This window comes from Electrophorus electricus, chromosome 23 (genome assembly GCF_041902795.1).
Source record: "Electrophorus electricus isolate QZ-2024a chromosome 23, ASM4190279v1, whole genome shotgun sequence".
In the NCBI taxonomy this organism is placed as follows: domain Eukaryota; kingdom Metazoa; phylum Chordata; class Actinopteri; order Gymnotiformes; family Gymnotidae; genus Electrophorus; species Electrophorus electricus.
The window spans coordinates 12,819,232-12,827,500 of NC_137519.1; positions in this window are offsets into that span (position 1 = coordinate 12,819,232).

Below are 8,269 nucleotides of genomic sequence, written 5' to 3' on the forward strand. Positions count from 1 at the left end.
TTACCCAATTCATTAGAACATTTTAGCTGTTGTTTAAAATACTGCATCACATTTGCATTGGTGTTTTTTGACATTAATCTCTGACATTATTTCATGGCGATCATGGAGGTGTCCACCTGCATTCTATCCATTTTCTCATTTTGCAGGAGAGGTTGAACAGCATTAGATACACTTGAGAAATCAAAGAATGTAATTCTCACTTATGTATGAAACTACACAATAAGCACAAAGAAGAGGTGCCACTCCGTGGCAGGATGAAAAGTACCTTCTATTTGCTAGAATTATCATGGCTTTATCAGAGGAATATGACACAGAATGAACAATACCAAAGTCCTTATAGAGAGGTCTGTCTACTGGGCCATCTTTGCAACTCCCTAAGGCATTTACTTCCAGAGTCCCCACACTACAAGATTTGACCTGAATGATACACCACTCTTTTTGGGCTTATCCTCACACGCAAGGGGTGCTGGCCAATTGATCTGGCTCTCAGAATCAACACGACTGGATCAAAACAAATATGATGAAGTGATTGCTATATTAATAGTAGCTGCCAGTAGTGGCTTCAAAATCTACCTGAATATCCTGTAGTGTTGGCTTAGCTTTATACTGACAAGTGTAGTACAACTGATTTTGTGACAGTCTTTACCAGTTGTTGACTTTACTCAGGCCTGCAATGTATTATTATTTTAACATTTGGCATTTATTTCAGCATTTATTTTAAACATTAGCCATTTAATTCTAACAGAAGTAGCATGCTGGCTAGCTATTTATCTCTAGATAAACTGACTGCTGAGTTTGATTGAGTGTTTCTCAGTAATGCTATGGCACACCAGTATTGTCTAGTATCATGAATGAGAAACAGCATCATACACAATCCATGAAGGAGATAAAACAATCTGAAAAAATACCTTATGTGAGCAAAATAGCAAGATTTATACCATTTCTGTTAGCTTTTATAAGTGATTTCAAACACATTTTAAAATGCCACCTTCACTATATGGTTTTGTACAGAAATACCTGTCATCATTAACCAAAATGCATAAAATAATGGCTGGAGCTTCACTTGAAAAACTAATTTTATTTGGTCTGTGTGTTGCTACATTTGCTTATTGTAATTTTTGTAGAACTGTTACTTATGGAATAATATGCACATACTTTATAAACATAAATCACTGGAATGGTCTCTTAAATAATCTCTTTAAAATATTGCTACTAACAAAGTGAGAGAAGTTGTGTTTAAATTATTAATAGGATTTAGCCAGCTAGGACATGTTTAAATGAGATAAACCAGATCCAGGGTGACTCTGCCCTTTCTGCATGGTACAGATCAGCATGTTTTGGGTTTTTCTTATACAGAAACATCTTAGTCACCCATTCTGTTTTTATTTATTCTTAGTTTATTGCCAATTTCTCCTTTTGTTTCTAGGATGTTTTATTTGGTACTTTGGATGAAGATAATAAGGAAATATAATGAAATTATATGAGAAATCTGATTTTTCTGTTGGTTAAATACTACATCCACAAATCAGAATTTAATTGCTCTAATCCTTGCTTTTGTATGTTTCAGAATGAACTTATGCTGGGGGGATGTGATCTTATCTTTTATGGCCTATTTTATGACACTTATAAGGCTTTTTCATCTATGGTCCCTGTGATCTTCTTTAAATGTATCGATTAACTGTTAATTAAAAACTCTACAGCCCACCTGTGCTTGAAAAGGATACTCATCAGTGCAAATCAAATCTGTCAGAAAAAGAAAATATATAAATAAATAAATAAAACAGTGTAGTTTTCACCTTCCTTAAGTGTAAGAAATGTGAAGGGCAATAGGTGGTCAGAGATGGAGAGATACTTCTTTATTAAAATCGATGTGGAAAGTATGTGGAAATCACGAATATGTATGAAACTTCTGGTTAATCATTTGTATGAAACTCCTGGTTAACCACTTATATGAAACTCCTCATTAATTTTTTATATGAAACTCCTGGTTAACAACCTGTAGGAAACTCCTGGCTAACCACTTATATGAAACTCCTGGTTAGCTATGTTTGTATGAAACTCCTGGTTAACCATTTGAGATGTGAGCAACTGGATTTTTCATCTGGGTTATTGATTTTCCATATGAAGCTTCAGGAAGCAAGAGACAAACTAAAACAATATAAAACAATATGGCCATTTGAACAATGTAAACAAACAGTTCTTATGTAATTGGAAGACCACCTGATTTATGACAGCATTGAGCTTGACTCTGACAGCACACATGTCGGCTTGCTTACGTTGGGTTATTTGTCCTTCCTTACTGAATTATGCCATTCCATACAGCTGCTATAGTTCACTAATAAAGGCAGAGCTGGAATGTGTGTGGTTACGGTTTGCCTTCCTGTGCCAAAGAAATAAATAAAAACAAATTTGAAAAAGTGTCTTGAAATATGTGGTGGCTGTGAACCTGCAGTGAAAGCAGCTGTGCATCAGTCCCAAGTTCCTGCAGCTGAAAGAAACACAGAAAAACTGTCCAAAATAGTCAAATCTTACATATTACCTTCAGGCCATACAAAGACCTGGTTAGAAAACTATTCTGTAATGCACCACAAGGTTTTGTTAAGTGGAGTCCACCTTTGGTAAAGCAGTGCAAAAAAGCCCAAGATGTCATTACTGATTACCAGTTTGTGTTCTACTCAGCATATATATATAAATATATATAAATATATATTTTTTAGTATACCATAAACAGAAGCACTTTGTTTGCTAAAATATCATTAGTTTGCTAAAGACAGAATTTGAAACTGGAGTATATCATCAGATAAGACCAAGATGGAGCCCTCTGGTCACAAACATCTCAGTTTGGTGAAAAAAACATGGTCCTAAACAAAAGTGTCCCCCACATGATGGTGCATGTTGGCGACCAGGGGCTGTTGCCACGCTGTTTGCTTCTAAAAGCCCTGGGGACACTTCAAGGTGGTGTGACATCACAGACTGCCAAGACCCAGGACATTTGCGAGCGGAACGCTGTCCTCTGCCAGGTGGCCAAAGGAATGATTGAAAGCAGTTCTCCACATGGAAATGCCTCAAGCAGTCCAAAGGATCCAGCTCTCTCCACGCCCTGACCTGAGCTCACATGCACTATTATGTCTTTTACTCGCAGTTTTAAACAGTTTAGAACAAAGTCTATGCTGCACAAAGTGCCAAATGCAAACCTGCCAGGAACTGTCAGGAAGGGTGAAGCGATACATTTTTGTAGTACTGAGTACGCAAAATATTTGTTAAACATAAAGGTGAATTTTGCCCAGCATTTCAATTATTCATAGAAATTTTTGTTCCGATTTTTGTTCATATTTGTTCTGACCTCTCAGATGCAGAGAATGGATTGATCCAACTCCATCAAACTGGTGCTTAAATATTTATGACCTTTGATGAAGATTAACAGAAATATATGATGGACTTTCATATTCCTTGATCACTGAACATTACGTATTGTACCTTACAATAATCTCTCTCTCTCTCTCTCTCTCTCTCTCTCTCTCTATCTATCTCTCTCTCTCTCTCAGCATGAGTTATTGTTATCATCTCACTATCATATCAAATCAAATATTAAATCGACTTCCATTATCAGGCAGACATCACAGAGTGACCTCTGCTCTAAAGTGTGTGTGTGTCCTGGTTATAAACTTGACTATACACTGTCCTTTATCTGTCTGGATGTAAGTCTTGTATTATAAAGTTTTATGGCACTCCAGAATGGTAATATAACATTACACATGTATACTTTTCCACCAGATGAAAAGTAAGGGTTGCAGTTGTGCAATGTGTTGAGGTTTATCTGTGTCCTGTGCTTGTTTGACTCAGTTTGCTGCTGTGACTCACTGGAACAAGGCCCCTCTGCAACTTGTTTGTTTTTAGTTTTGACATAGAAACTCCAATACAGATGTGGAAATTTAGAGTTTGGGGTGCAGCCATCACAGTGGTCTGTCTTTGGTAGCTATTCATGCCCAGTATACTGGGTCCTGTAAGAAAGAGAGAGTGAACATGAAGGATTAATTGAATGAATGAATGAATGAATGAATGAATGAATAAGTGTGCAGCAGCTTGAGTGATATACGTCTGCAGGGCAAACCATCAGAATGAAAGCAAAGCATGATGGGACATCAATCAACAAGTTGTTTTTACAAGTAGTTCATAGAGTGAAGAACAAAGCCTCCCCTGATTCCATTCTATCCCCCATACCCACAATGCCAAGTTGTGTATCCCTCCTTATCTCTGTTGCTCTCTCTCTCTCTCTTTTCTTTGTCTTCAGCCTCTTTCCTTTCCTTTCCTGCCTCCTATTCTTGTCTGTCCTTCTGTATTATTTTAATCAATAACATTGCTGCAGTTCTGATTCTGCGCTTATACCAACCTTCCCCCGAATGACTCCGTGTCGGCAAAAGCACTAAAGAACAGTGGGAACCCTCCACGGACATAGCTGATAATGTACAATTTGCACAAAGGTTGATTACCCAATCAACACGCAAAGCAGAGCTGCCAGGGGGATCTCAGTGCTCCCTGCCACAGAAAGGAGAGGGAGAGAGAGGGAGAAGGAGAGAGGGGTTCAGGCATACAGACAGAAAGAGAGACGCACGGAGGTGGTCCAGAGGAGTTCCAGATTAATAGGGCGAAGGTGGCCGCACAGAGCCGCTCAGAGGCCTCAGAGGCTGCAAGCCAGCGGCCCGTCCGTGACGAAAGAGCATCGGCGGGCGAATGGGCCACTGGCTGGACCACTGAGACGGGGCACTGGGACAGGTCACTGGGACGGGCTACGGGGACGGGTCACTGGGACGGGTCACTGGGACGGGTCACGTGCTCCTCAAACGTGCTGAGCCATTTCCCCAAAACATTACCAGCACTGCATGAAGGCCACAAAGAGGGAAGAAGAAGCTTTGCTTATGCTTCCCCTTTGGAAGATGAACAGGTTTAAACTGTAATCGCATTACGGTGGACGTAATAGTGCTGCTGGCAGGCAGTAGCCCTGTGGGGTTGCTGTTCCTGCGGCCTTGCATTTGATACAGATGCACGTAAGTGACAGCAAAGTCAGGGGGAAGCTAAAATTAACAAGTCCTGGCAGTGATTAAACATGTAAGATCGAAAGTGGTGTAAGTCAGTTTAACTTGGCCAGAGGATTTGTCCCAGCACACCTAACCAATTTGCCTCTGTGTGTGTGTGTGTGTGTTTGTGTGTGTGTGTGTGTGTTTGTGTGTGTGTGTGTGTGTGTGTGTGTGTGTGTGTTTGTGGCCAAATGCATGAGCCATCTGAGAATCTACAACCCATTTAAAGAATAGCATGATTTCAGAGAATGTGCTACTATGACTCTTACCACATAATGATGCTACAAAAAATGTATATTTTAAAATATAGAATATTTAAATACCTTTCTAGAGCATTTTGCTATAATATGCTAAATTTGGTATAAATATATAGCGAATATATTTATCAAATCTTTGGAATAAGATTTTTTGTGCAAGTGCAGGCTGCCTATCTGTCCAGTCATTTCAAGTTGTTCCTTTTGACTCAGTTGTCCTTTCTAAAGAATATAGTCATCTGTACAGAGTGAATCACTGTGTGATTCCTATTTAAGCACACACACCCACACAGACACATACACATTTGAATGTCATTCTAGCATTTAATTGAGAGTAAAAGGACTATTAAGACTTAATGGCCATATATACATACAGACATACAGAGAGAGAGAGAGAGAGAGAGAGAGAGAGAGTGTGTGTGTGTGTGTTTTATTAGCAATTAGTACACCTTTCACAGAGAGTGTGATCGCTATTGAACTGACAGCCCTCAAAAAGGATTAGCCTAACAGATGAACATATAAGTGTCATCTCAAAGCAGAAGGCAGAAGCCTGTCCAGGTGAGGGAGTATGATTCATAACACTCTGCTAGTTCCATTTGTCTCTGGTCAAGCTCATTTCAAATGTTTTAGGGTCTGTGTGTGCATCATGTGCGTGTACATGCATGTAAACGTAATCAATAATGTGCTATGAAGAATTGGGTAATTCTGTTTTGAGGTGATTTTGTCTCTCTATTGAGATTTACTGTCACACACAACCAAAATCAAATCTACTCTACATTCTGTGTGTGTGTGTGTGTGTGTGTGTATGTGTGTTTGTTTGTTTAAGCTGGTGTACTATTGAAGCTTACATGTATATTTGGGATGATTCATTTGTTGTGTATGTATTTATGTTTGTGTGTGTGTGTGTGTGTGTGTGTGTGTGTGTGTGTGTATGTGCATGTTTGTTCAGTTTAATTATTTTCAGTAACTCCAGAGTGGACCAGAAGGCCTTATCGCGCAAGCCTGACCTCACTTGAAAACCGTGTGTGTGTGTATGTGTGTGTGAGTTTGCACATGTGCAACTGAACTTGCTGCTTGTTAAAACCCAAAAGACTAGAGATAACACACCATGGTACAGACACCTCTGACTGCTGGGCTCATCGCCAAGGCAACCAGCCTATAATGCAGTAAGAGTGAACTTTGACCCACTAGTCCTGGAGTCCTTGGTATGAAAAGAAAAAGCAAAGCAAAACAAAACACACACACACACACACACACACACACTCACACACACACAAACTAAAGCTATTCTAAGAATTAGTCCTTCAGCATGTGCATTATCAATAAAAAAAATTAAACACATAAAATACAAAGCTTCCTGAAAATACATTTTCTTAACTTTCTGTCTGGGCCTTCAGACAAGCTATATGCCCACAGCTAGTCAGACTGCCATCACAATTATTTTGTTGTTTTTTCAAATAGAACAGACTGTCTTTGGTGTATTTGATAAGTCAATTCATCAAGTCATAGTGTCACATTTCACATTTCTAAGAAAAATAAATCTGCAAAAAACATTGCATGCAGCTATGTTTGGTTTTCAAGCGTTCAGTCTAATTCGCGAGGGTCTACGGCTCATAAACAGCAAAGAATGTGGCAGAACAAACTGTCTGCCAAGCACTGGGATCCACTCTAGACAACAGCTAATAGCCACGTAGCATGTAGTGGCAGGCAAGAGTTTCCCACTCAAGCCCATCAGGTAATTCTAGACTTTAACAATGAAGCAACTGAAGTGTGTGACAGCGTGAGATTTGAGCTGGGCTTGCGTCTGGGCCCTCCTGCAGATGTAACTCAAGCTGGTATTAGTGTCAGTGCAGACACGTGCAGCATCCATGTGCTTACTTTACTTACACTAACAAGTTTACCTGCTTTGATTCCTCACGTCCACATTAGAGCATCTTGAGTCTACAAGCTCACATGTTCGGTCCGTGTGCTGGGGGGATGCAAAGGGGGTTGGGTTCTTCTCACATTGCATGTTTGTAATTTCGGGTGTCACGCTTGGAAACTTGTGTTAGTATTGCTGTGGGACAGTGTAGTGTGATTAGCATAATAATACTGTAAAATTGCATGGTGGTAACAGTGGTTCGCTGACCTGATCTGATTTATTTGATGATAATTTCTAATATTAAGTTTGGGCACCACTTTGGTTAACCACAGTTGTGTTATATGTGCTATACAAATAAATGTCGCCTTGCCTTAATTCAGCATGGTGGGAAGAGTGCTTCGTTGAGCTCCGCTTCTCAGACATGTGGCACTGGTAAGATAAAATAAAAATACCCTGTTCTGGAAACTGCCATTAATTAAATTAAGATGATTAAATGTAACTGACAAATGAAAGTGTTTTGTTTATGAGCTTCTTAGAAAACAGTAAAAAAAAAAATCTACAGCTCTGTACAAAACATCTGGTTCTGGTTCTGGCACTATGCGTGATCTGTTGTGGGAACTTTAAATATGCGCCTACAATGGTTATAAGATCAAAAATCACTATAAAACAATTCACCAGAGGAGACCAGATGAGAGATTTACTGGCAGAGATTCATCAGTTAAAAGGTTCACTTGTGGAGACTCATTGAGAGATTTGCTATTAGAGAATTACTACTGAAACTGAATTACTACTGAATTACAATTCATAAACTGAGCCTTCTGCCTGCCTTGACAGCTACAGTGGACGTCTCTCAGCTGGCAGTAAAAGGCAGAGTGTATTCCCACTGTAGATAATATTTAGCTACACATGACAGCTCATCTGGTCTCTGTTCAGAACTACTCTGCAGTATTCATATCTATCAGTGGGGCTTTGAAGAGAAAAGGCTTTGGGGCACATTTCTAACAGAACAGTGACCATGAGTGAGTGATCAGCTACCTCCAAACTTTGCCCGGTGTTCTGTGGTTGTTAATGATCCAGGC